Source organism: Pseudorca crassidens, chromosome 3 (assembly GCF_039906515.1).
Source record: "Pseudorca crassidens isolate mPseCra1 chromosome 3, mPseCra1.hap1, whole genome shotgun sequence".
Taxonomy (NCBI): domain Eukaryota; kingdom Metazoa; phylum Chordata; class Mammalia; order Artiodactyla; family Delphinidae; genus Pseudorca; species Pseudorca crassidens.
The window spans coordinates 123,451,291-123,463,918 of NC_090298.1; the positions used below are offsets into that span (position 1 = coordinate 123,451,291).

Below are 12,628 nucleotides of genomic sequence, written 5' to 3' on the forward strand. Positions count from 1 at the left end.
CCTCCTGAGGGCAGGGACCAGGTCTGTTTTATTCACCATTGTACACCAATATCCTGGCATGAAGTCAGGACCTAATGAGTATTTGCTGAAAGAATAAATGAATAATAAAGGAATGTAATATTTTGTATTTATTGGGTCAGATCCTCTCAGTGAATCATTGCTCTCCTGGGTCACCGAGAAGCTGTCAACTCTGATTGCATTAAATATATGGGATGTTTTTAGAAGCAAGGCCCTCTGACCCATTAGCAACCCACTCCCTAGTATTTTTTTGGGGGGGGTGGTATGTAGATATCAATTCAATCAACAAGCTGTTACTGAGCTCTCCTGTTGGAATACTGTTAGGGGAACTGGGGATGGTACACTGAACAACGCAAACAAGTCTTTGGTCTCTTAGAGGTTCCCTTCTTGTAGGTTAAGCATGATAATAAATACAGGGATAATATGACTGGTGGTAATCAATGCCATGAAAAAGCAAGGAAAGGAGAAAAGGAATGATGGATGAACGCGGTTGATATAGTGTAGCCCCAACCATCTCCCCTGAGGAAAGCATCACCCAGGGTCTGGAATCAACTTAATGGGGATTTCACGAGTTTCACCGCTATTAAGTTACACTGGAAACTATTCAAGGATTTCAATGGTGCCCAAGTCTTTCAGATGTTGGGAAATTATTTTCCACTTGATTGTTCAGAAATCTATTCAATGAGTGACTGGTGGGGTGAAAAGAATGGCAAAAGTGATCAAGAAAGCGCACTTCCAGAGGATATGATGGAGGGATTACCATAGCCAACATGCTTTGAGCACTTGCCCTGTGTTGGTAAGCACTGTATGTCCATTACCTTAATTTATTACCAAAAGATTCCCATGCAACAGGCACTATTCTTATTCCCCTTTGATGGCAAACAAGGCACAGAAATATTAAGTAAGCTGCCGGCAGTCACTCAGCTAGTGGATGGAAAAGTCCAGTTGGAACCAGGCAGTCTGACTCCAAGGCTATATCATTAAGTCATTCCCTTGTAGGGTTAAGCACACTGTCTCTAGAATCCAAAGCTTTTAAACTACTAGTATACACTGTTTCTTTGAAAAGTATAGTGAATTATAGGACTTAAATATTTGAGAGGATTATTTTTAAACAAAGCTCCCAAGTCTACCACAAAAGGATACAACATTCCACCAAGACCCACAATTTATTTCAGCCTCCAGGTCTTTGCACTTGTAGGTCCCTCTGCCTGGAATGTTCTTCCCTGGGCCCTTTGCATGGCCGGCTCTTTCATCTCAGTCAAGCTTCAGCTCAAACGTTATTTCTCTCTGCCCACACTATTCCTATCAGGACACCATTCCTTAGTCAATCACTACGCCACTGATCCTATTTTTATTTTCTTCCCAGCCCTGATCACTATTTGAATGTTCCTGGTTATTGATGTGTACGTGTGGTTACCTGTTTCCCCAACCAGAATGCAAGCACCACGAGGTCAGGGGCAGAAGCTGCTTTGTTTCCTTCCTGAAATTTCTCTGGAGCCTGAACCCTGCCTGGTCCCTCACAGAGGCTTTAAAAACATGTGAATGAATTCATGCTCTCCCTGGGTTCTGCAGCCTCACCTCCCAGAGGGCTTTCCTTCTACAGAAGATCATGCTACTGGCAGCGTCTGCCCACCGTTCTGTGCAGAATTAGAGCACCAGATGGAAAAGGAGAGATCTGCACCAGAGGCCTGAGAAATACTGGCCAATAGGCACCCAAACGAGCTGTGAATGTTCTGAGGGCTGCCAAGGAGACGAGATAGGAAGCTTATTTGCCAGCAGACCAATTTGGAGGGTATTTCTATAGTTAGGTAATATGCAAGGTCATCATTTAAATGTTATCTCAATCTCCTTATTTTGATCTTGTTTTGTTTTGGCTCCCATCTTATTTGGGATCTGATGCCTTTAATGGTTTATCACCTATCTCCCCCGCCAGAACTGAAGGCCACGAGAGCAGGGATCCATCTCTCTGTATACCCCTAGATACTCAGTGTCTAGAACCATGATAAACACATAATAAACACATTGTAGGTGCACAAGAAATATTGAATAAATGGACCAATAAATGAGCCAACACTCAGTTGTGTCTGTGGAGAAAGGCAGGTGGAAGACCACGATAGAGCGAATGTATATTGAGTCCCTGCTAAGTCCAAGACACTGTTCCAGCTGCCTGGAACCTACCTTATTTCAGTTATTTACCCTGTTAAGTTAGAAGCTTTGGGAGCCCAGGTTTTTTTATTTTTATTTTTTAATCTTAATTTCAATTTTAATTTTTTAAACATCTTTATTGGAGTATAATTGCTTTACAATGTTGTGTTAGTTTCTGCAGTATAACAAAGTGAATCAGCTATACGTATAGATATATACCCATATCCCCTCCCTCTTGTATCTCCCTCCCACACTCGCTATCCCACCCCTCTAGGTGGTCACAAAGCGCCGAGCTGATCTCCCTGTGCTATGTGGCTGCTTCCCACTAGCTATCTATTTTACATTTGGTAGTGTATATATGTCCATGCCACTCTCTCACTTTGTCACAGCTTACCCTTCCCCCTCCCCCAAGTCCTCAAGTCCATTCTCCATGTCTGCGTCTTTATTCCTGTCCTGTGCCTAGGTTCATCAGAACTTTTTTTTTTTTTTGTAGATTCCATATAAATGTGTTAGCATACAGTGTTTGTTTTTCTCTTTCTGACTTACTTCACTCTGTTTGACAGACTCTAGGTCCATCCACCTCACTACAAATAACTCGGTTTCCTTTCTTTTTATGGCTGAGTAATATTCCATTGTATATATGTGCCACATCTTCTTTATCCATTCATCTGTTGATGGACACTTATGTTGCTTCCGTGTCCTGGCTATTGTAAATAGAGCTGCAATGAACATTGTGGTACATGACTTTTTTTGAATTATGGTTTTCTAAGGGTATATGCCCAGTAGTGGGATTGCTGAGTCATATGGTAGTTCAATTTATTTTTTTAAGGAACCTCCAGACTGTTCTCCATAGTGTCTGTATAAATTTACACTCCCAACAGGCAAGAGGGTTCCCTTTTCTCCACACCCTCTCCAGCATTTATTGTTTGTAGATTTTTTCATGATGGTCATTCTGACTGGTGTGATGTGACACCTTATTGTAGTTTTGATTTGCATTTCTCTAATGATTAGTGATGTTGAGCATCTTTTCATGTGTTTGTTGGCAATCTGTATATCTTCATTGGAGAAATGTCTATTTAGGTCTTCTGCCCATTTTTGGATTGGGTTGTTTGTTTTTTTGATATTGAGCTGCATGAGCTGCTCGTATATTTTGGAGATTAATCCTCTGTTTATTTTTGTTTTTATTTCCATTTCTCTAGGAGGTGGGTCAAAAAGGATCTTGCTGTGATTTATGTCAAAGGGTGTTCTGCCTATGTTTTCCTCTAAGAGTTTTATAGTGTCTGGCCTTACATTTAGGTCTTTAATCCGTTTTGAGTTTATTTTTGTATACAGTGTTGGGGGTGTTCAAATTTCATTCTTTTACATGTAGCTGTCCAGTTTTCCCAGCACCACTTATTGAAGAGGCTGTCTGTTCTCCATTGTATATTCTTGCCTCCTTTACCAAAGATAAGGTGACCATATGTGCGTGGGTTTATCTCTGGGCTTTCTATCCTGTTCTATTGATCTATATTTCTATTAAGGAGCTAAAATATATAGAGTGGAAGATGCCTTTATTCTTTCACATTGTAAAACTGGGTCTTGCTGGGGAAGTGGTTCTATAAAATGAAGGTTGGGTATCCCTGGGAGCCTCAAACTTTAATCAGTTCACTGAGGTCTGTGCTGTATCAAAAAAATAATTTTGTACGATGCCCAGAACATGTCTGAGGATCAATAGAAAATTGTAACTAAAGCCTTGGCCACTGCTTCACACAGAGGATCGTTTCCATTTATCATCTCAGTTTGACTTTATCTGAATGGGAGCCAAAAATACAATTTCCAAACAGAAGATTGGAAATGAGTACAAATGAAGTGAATTTGGAGGAGGCTGTTCCCAGCATGTACAACCAACTTCGCTTGGGTGAGTGAGATGGGGAAGAGGAAAATGCAAGTTGGCACAGCGGTATGTCTGAGATGGGAGTAGGAGACATTGGAAGAGAATTGGTTCAGGCAATATTTGACTGCCCCATAGTCCCAGCCCTGAGCTCTACACAGTCAAGTTCAGCCCATCACTTAGTGGCACTGAAGAGGCACAGTATGGAGAAACACATCTTCCATACCCTGGTCCTGAGCAACCTTATTAGGTACCCAATGGGGGGAAGATAGCACTTATGAGAGTATTCTTGAAAGCTTAATACCAGATAATAGTCTTTTCAGCTGATTCTGTGTGTAAATAGGGCCAATTTCAAAGAAAAATTAGCTTCCTTTTAAAAACTATCAAGTAATAGCCCCATTCATTATACATACCTCGCTCAGCCACTGAAAAGTACCTCAAAGCTGGTTCTCTCCTGAGGGCTTATCAAGACACAAGTCTGCTGTGTGAAAGGAAGGAAACTCTTTACAGGGTATCCTGGAGGGCTTTCTCCGTGGACTTCCATATAGAGTCTCTACTCAGATCAGCCTGTCATTCTAACATATCCACAGGATTGTTAGGAACTGTCAAACCACTTTCAAAGGGGGCACTGAGGGCAAAACAGTGCAGTGAAGCCACAGGCTGGGTGTCAGTCCCAGCTCTGACACTAACTAGCTGTGTGCTTTTAGATGGTTCAATTCATCTCTCTGCCATGTGGGGGGTAGGGCTCTGAACACAGCTGCCCTGTCTCCTCCAGCTCTAGCTATCCATCTGGTTTGACACAGATTGCCAGGACCAAGGTGGTATCCTGCCTCACTCACAGGCGGCAGCAGCCATTCGGAAAACGGCTCTGTGTGCTCAGGCAGTGGAGGAAATGAATGTTGACCCTTTTCTTCCGAGCTCCCCTCTAAGACCCATCGTTGGCATATCTGCAGTCATGCAATCTCCGACTGAGATTTAGAATCAGGGTGCTTACAAGCAGGGCACCTAACCCCCTTCTCTTGAGCAGCATCCCTCCCTGAGGCTAAATCTAGAGTTCCTGCATCTTGGGCTAGATATGGAGGGAGGAAGGAAACCATGTGACATTCAGTGGTGTTGCCTATATCGTCTATACTCTGTTATCCTAGGACAGTGTTTCTTGAATTATTGCACTTGAGGTTTCTTCCTCAACAGGTTTTGGAGTGCGGATTAGAAATGGGGGTTCTTGGGCTCCACTCTGGCTCTACTGATTCAGAATTTCAGCAGAGAGTGTGTGAGCCCCAGATCTGCATTTTAAACTAAGCACTCTAGTTAATCTTACGTATGCTAGCATTTGGGAACCACTGTGTTAGAAGGGAGGCCAAAATCTCGCGGATCACTCCACTTCCCTGTACTTGTTGCCAGCCGAGATGATTTGTCATTTGTTTCCCACCACCATTTATCATCACCTATGTGCGAGGTCCAGTGGGGAGCAAAGGCTCAAAGTGCCTGCTCTCATAGAGCTTATGGTCTAGTGAGAGGAAATGACGATAAACCAACGCAAACATCTAACACCTGAAGCAGTGAGCAAATCTACGAAGTAAAACCAAGGTTGAGTGCGGGGAGGCGCGTCCTTTCAGAGATGGTAGGCAGGAAGGCCTATCTGAAGGATGACATTTGTGCAAAGCCTTAAAAGAAGTGAGGGAGAGAATAGTGGGGTTGGGCGAAGAACATCACAGTAAGAGGGAACGGCAAACTTAAGCCTGTACACGGCATGTGAACCATCCTCGTGCACATAGAGAATTGTCTTGATGGTTCTGAGAAACAGATTTCAGCTCAACTTAAAGATGGAGGCATGGTCAGCACTCTTCTGAAGTTAAATGGGCAGCTTGGGCAGGAAGCAAGATTTTCATAGCTATGTTGTCAGGAACATAGCTGTGAGGGGGTTCATGGACCCTGAGAATGTCCCTGAATCAGAGGTCTTCTCCCAAACGGAAATTCTGTGATTCTTTCCAATGGGATGAAAACAAGTGGTCTGTAACTAAACTGTGTTGCCTTTAGGCAGGGCTGGAACACACAGTGATACACTCCATGATAGCCAATATCATGCCTTTGTGGTTAATGGTACCTACTTGGCTCCTGCAGGATGCTACATTTGGGGTTCCCACTGCAAGCTTAGACATTCTATCATCTGCGTTAGAGGACCATGAAAGAATGAATTTATAATTAACTTAGGATGTGGCTTCCTAACCTTTGCTCCTAAGACTTTTGGCCAACAGTCCCCTGAGAGGGCCACCTTGCTGTTTATATATAAATATACGCAGCTGAGCATATGTACTGTTCCTTCCAGAGGCTTGGATATAGCAACTATTTTGTTGAATAACATGATATAAAAACATTCTTAGTGGTTCTGTCCTAAGACAGCCTTTCTCTTCCTTCTAAATATCGTGCTTTGCAAGTGCTGTGTCTGGAAGAGGAAACACACTCTATTTTTCAATGCCTGGAATGTTTACTTCCTCTTCAAAACACAGCCTGCTGTGTTCCTGACATTGCTCATTTAGAATACAATTTCTTTGTCTGGATGTCAAGCCAATGGCCAGGTTTCCGTGTTCATAAGACTGTTTTAATAAGACACACATGCAACTTGAGGAATTGGGGGCGTACACAGAACCACCTACAAGTCTACTGCACTACAACAATAAGGGCTGCTTCAAGCAAAGCAACCGTGTATCTCTGTTTTGAGTGGCCAACTCCTTAAAATATGTCCACCCCCTCTTAGCCTCTCTAATCTATTCTCACAGCAGTCAGAACAGTCTTCTCATGCTACAAATATGGCCAGGCTTCTTTCCCCAAGTTCATACCCTTCCATAATTTCCAGTTGGTCTTTGGATCAAGACCAAACTCCATCATTCACAACACAGAACATGCAGGGTCACAGCACTCGTAGCCTCAGTCTCCTCCAAACTCCTTGGTCTCTGTGCTCCAGCCACACTGGCCTTCCTTCAGGACCTCACATTCACCATGTCCCTCTGGTGACAAGACCTTGAAAACATGCTCTCCCCTTTGCAGGGAAGATTCTCTCTCTTATTCTGCCTAGTTAAGTTTTACTCATCCTTCAGATCTCAGCTCAAGTGACACTTCTTCAGGGAAAGTGTCCTGGTCTTCCTATGCATTACAAACCGCTGTTAGACCTTGCCCTAGTTCCATGTCCTCTCCATTGCAGCATTTGCCACAGTTTATATTCATTTGATTAGTTTACTTGTCTTCCATCAGGGCATGAACCACATTTATTTTTACCACCAGTGAACACATTTCCCAGCCAATATTTGACATATAACAGATATATTCTTTAAGTGTATTTTTAAATAAATGAAAAAATAAATTAATGATGTCTCTTGAAAGGAGGTTCACTGACTAATGAATTTGCTCCTAACATTTTCAGGTAAGTGACATTCCCACGTATCAACAATAGGATTCCGATAGGGCTTTCAGGCACACCTTTGAATTTATTTGTCTCCCATTTGCTTTCCCTACTAACTGTGCTATTGCAGACACTTGTGGAGACAAAGGCCCTGGTCATCTTGGCCCATCTTTTCTCCCAGCTTTCTGCCAGTGAAGAAACAATGACTCAGAAAACTAACAGGCCAGACTCTAACAACAGTGATGATTTCACCACCAGCGATTTCTCTATTAGATTTATAAAATTGAGTCAAAATGAAGGAATTGTCCTGGGGCACAAGTACCAAAGACAAATAATGAATTCAGAAACACAAATCAGAACAACACTGACAACTGTACATTACAGGCAAGCCCCAGAAAAGGTGATACAGGTTGAAAGAATCAACCAGCCTGGTGTTACCACTGGTGAGACCTGGACAAACATTCTGTCACAGCAAGTACAGGGAACGTCCATTAGGTGGCTACCAGGCACATGCTGCTCGATATCTTTAATCCTTACAAGAAACATGAAAAGGCAACATTATTTACTTCCATTTCACAGTTGAGAAAACAGACACTCAGAGGATAAATAACTTGAAGTCATGTTAGGAACTCTGGTTTATCAGATTACAAAGCCAAAGTCTTTTCCAACTAAATATCTCATCTCACCAGTCCTCCATCAGTATCTTCACCTGGCCAGGTTTCTTTCCCGGCAGAATTGTTGTAATAATTATCTCCATGTGATAATAATACATGCAGAGTGCCTGGAGCCCGGTTGGCTTTTATTTAAACATTATGTGCTGTCCTTCCTATTTCTTACCCACTGTCAAATTCCTTATGGATTTTTATCAGAAACTCCTGAAAACGGGGTTACCGTTCCCCGTGAGGTGATTTTATATGTGGAGACTCAAGAGGGGGACCTACTTCACAAAGCACCTCTCATTTAATTTCACACCAGCACCACCAGGTTTTATTATATTGCCGTTTGAGGGCTTCCCTGGTGGCGCAGTGGTTGAGAGTCCGCCTGCCGACGCAGGGGACACGGGTTTGTGCCCCGGTCCGGGAGGCACAGCAGGATTAGCCATTTTCACAAGAGACACCAATGTCAGAAGAGAACTAGAGCCTAGTCCAGACGACTGACCCAGGATTTTTTCCGTCACCACATCATACGAAAGCGCACAAGGCAGGAGTCGATTTCAGGGGCTTCCACTAATACGAATCATATTAATAATAACAACAGCTAACTCTTAAATTGCACGGGTACCACACTACTCACTTTGTATGAATGATCACGTTTACTCACCAAAGCAACTCTTTGGTATGTGCATCATTTTCATCCTCCTTTTTATAGATGTCAAAACTAAAGCCCCCCCAGACTGAATAACTTTCTCTATATTAGGCAGATGGTTTAGCCAATACTTGAATAAAACATCTTGAAGCAAACTCATAGATACCATGGAGCCGACAAATGCACAGTAGAGGCCCACTGAATGTTTAAGAGGATGACACTGACCTTGAATCTTCCCAGGACAGCCACTTCTCTGCCAGACATCTTGACCAAAAGCAACCTCTTCTCTGCGGCAGGATCTTAGTCCGTCATTTTTCAAAGGGATCCACAAGTGATCAACCTCTTTCTCCCAGGGCTCCTCCCTTGACCTCTGAAGACGTTCCTCAGTCATGGCTGTTGTTTATCACAGGCTCTGACCTCTGACTGCTCCTAAGATTCATCTGGGGGAAATTTAAAAACCAGGATTCCTGGGGCCGACTTCCAGAGAGTCTGGGGCGGAGACAGCCCCATGCCTTTGCCACAGCTGATTCTCATGCACGGCCAGGGCTAAAACCTACTGTTAGGGTTGTGTGCCTATGCCTTTCTCTCTCCTTTAGTTTCTTAAAATAGGGATGAATCTTTTCAGTTTCCACGTGCTGAGAACAGTGCCTGAATATTGTGGGCAGTAGTATGGGGCAGCTAAGAGCCTGGTTGCTGGAGGTCAGGCAGTCTGGGTGCAAACCCTGATCTACCACATATTAGCTGTGTGGTTTTGAGTAAGTTACTATGTAATTCGATGCCTTGTTCCCTCATCTGTAAACTGAGAATACGCACCAATACTTGTGATGTTTTTGTGAGATTTATGTGAGGTAGGAACTATAAAGTATTTAAGGTAGAGTCTGGCATATAACAAAACCCACAAACAATGCTAGCTATGTAGATAGGCAAAAAATTCAATCCACATGGAACCTTAATGCCTGTATGTGACAGCTGCGGAAATGCAGTGTGGGATGCAAAAAATAATAACATTAAGTCCAGTTCACTGAATATCCACAGGCATCATGCAAGGTGTTTACCAACATTATTTTTTCACCTTCCTGATAATACTTGGACGTGTTATTATTAGAGAAGGAAATATACCAGTTAAGTAACTGAAGGTCACCCAGCTGGTAATTATCAGTTCTGAGATTGGAACTCAGGTTCATCTGATTTCAGAGCTCACTCTTTCCACCTTATCACTAAGACTTCATATAAATGCATTCATTCAATCAATAAGCATCTATGCCATGCTTACCATGTGCTAGAAACTCTTCTAAGTACTGGAGACACAGAAATGAACAAAACAGAGAACGCCTTTGCTTTCATGTAGCTTATATTCTATAGCATGACAAGACTGGTGACAAATAAGTAAATGGATATATAACATGTCAGGTAAAGGTAAGTGCTATGGAGTAAAAATAAAGCAGGGTAAAGGTAACTGGGGACTGTGTGTTTGTGTATACGTGTGTGTGAGAGAGAGGGATTTTTTTTTCCATCTGGCTACATCGTAACCTTTTTTTCTTTTTTATTGAAGTATAATTTATGTACAGTATGTTACAGGTGCACAATATATTGATTCACAATTTTTAAAGGTTATACTCCATTTATAGGTATTATAAAATACTGGCTATAGTCCTGTATTGTACAGTATATCCTTGTACATTATTTTATTTTTTATTTTTCTATTTATATCTTTTTGTAGCTTATTTATATATAGTAGTTTGTACCTACCCCTATATTGCCCCTCTCGCCTTCTCTCTCCCTACTGGTAACCACTAGTTTGTTCTCTCTATCTGTGAGTCTGTTTCTTTTTTGTTATGTTCATTAGTTTGTTGTATTTTTTTAGATTTCACATATACGTGATATCATACAGTATTTGTCTTTCTCTGTCTGACTTATTTCACTTAGTATAATACCCTCCGAGTCCATTCATGTTGTTGCAGATAGCAAGATTTCATTCCTTTTTATGGCTTAGTATTCAATTATGTGTATATGTACCACATCTTCTTTAGCCACTTATCTGTTGATGGACACTTAGATTGCTTCCGTAGCTTGGCCATTGTAGATAGTGCTGCTGTGAACACTGGGGTGAGGCATTTTATTTTAGATAGGAAGGCCAGGAAAGGCCTCTGATAAAGAAACATTTGAGTGATGGATGTGATAAGATGTGATTGGATTCTGGATAATTTTTAGGAGTTTAAGCCCAAGAGGATTTATTGTAGAATTAGAAGGATGTGAGAGATAGAAGGAAATCAAAGACAACTCCAAGGTTTTTGGCTTGAGCAATTAGGTTCTCATTTACTGAGCTGGAGAAAAACGCTGGACCAACAGGTTTTTCTTGAGAGGAAATCAGTAGCTCTGTTTTGAAATCTCTGTTGGACGTCCAAGTGGAAATATTGGGTAGGCAGTTAGATGTACAAGTCTGCATTTTAGGGAGAGGTTGAAGCTAGAGATATAAACTGAATAGATGATACTTAAGAGCATGAGATCACCTAGGAGCAAGCATAGATTAAGGAGAAGACTGAGCCCTGGGCTCCAATATTTACAGGTTGGGAAGATGATAAGGAACAAGCAGGGGAGTCTGAGAAGGACTAGCCGTGAGGGAGAGGGAAACAGAGAGAAAGTATGGGCCTTGAGGCCAAGACAAGAAATCCTCTCAAGAAGGAAGCACTGGGCTTCCCTGGTGGCGCAGTGGTTGAGAGTCCGCCTGCCGATGCAGGGGACACGGGTTCATGCCCCGGTCTGGGAAGATCCCACATGCCGCGGAGCAGCTGGGCCCGTGAGCCATGGCCGCTGAGCCTGCACGTCCGGAGCCTGTGCTCCGCAACGGGACAGGCCACAACAGTGAGAGGCCACAATAGTGAGAGGCCCGCATACCGCAAAAAAAAAAAAAAAAAAAAGAAGGAAGCACTGATCATCTGTGCCTACACTGCTAAGAGCTGTAGTAGCGGGGACCTGGCAAAGGATATTGGATTCATCAATGAGGTGGCCACCGGTGACTCTCACAAGAGCCATTTTGGTGGAGGGATGGAAAGAGCAGACTGGAGGAAAAGACAGGGTGACTGTGTATAGAGGACCCTTTCAAGGCATTTTTTTGAAAAGGGGAGCGGGGAATGAGGCAGCAACTGGAGGGGCATGCAGGATCAGGACATGACTACCTAAAGTGAGATGATTTACAGTATGTTTGTGGACCGCCACAAGAGATCCTGGGGAGAGGAAAGACTTGGTGATAGCAGAGGGGGAGGGGCCGAGTGCAGGAGTGAGGGGCTTGAGTAGGGGTCAGAGCTGGGATCCAGCTCACAGCGGGGAGGGCTGGCTGGCTCGCTGGCCTTAGATGAAAGCAGGGACAGTTCATCTATTGTATGTAAAAATGGAAAGCAAATTTTAAATGTAAAGCAGTGTCAAACAGTGTAAGATTCTGTCTCACTTAATCCTTACCATAACCCCTTCAGGTGATGTAATAAAATTTTGTTACAGAGAATCATAATGTGCATTTGGGAAAGACTTTCAACGTAGGTGTGTATTTGTAACAATGAGAAAATGAGTAGTCAGGGAACACTGCGCGTAGAAGTGCATTTGGACGCGGGCCCAAAGTGGGTTGGTTCTAAATACGTGAAAGAGACTGTGAAGAGAAAGCCAAAAACATGAAATATAAGAATTCCATAAATACATAAAAAGACACAAAATAGAGCAACACCCTTTCTTAGCCATGAACCTTGGAACCGAACTACAAGGATTCTAATCCTAGCCCTTGCACTTAATAGCTGTGTGACCTTGGACAAGTTACCTAACTTCTCTGTGTTCTGGTTTCCTCATGTTTAACACATGAGGACGGTAACAGTACCTACCTCATAGGATTGTTGTGAGGAATACGC

General features: G+C 42.7%; 1 protein-coding gene across 5 annotated transcripts in view; it reads right to left on the bottom strand.

Annotated features, from left to right (window-relative positions):
* Nucleotides 1-12,628, bottom strand: part of PPP2R2B (protein phosphatase 2 regulatory subunit Bbeta) — a 456,159-nt gene that overhangs the window by 414,990 nt on the left and 28,541 nt on the right. The window contains exon 1 of one of the 5 annotated variants that reach the window (XM_067732171.1): nucleotides 8,961-9,103. The exons of the other annotated variants lie outside the window; for them this stretch is intronic. The gene's annotated coding sequence lies outside the window, so the exon portion shown is untranslated. Of the gene's footprint in view, nucleotides 1-8,960; nucleotides 9,104-12,628 lie in introns of those variants that run through there. 5 annotated transcript variants of the gene reach the window in all.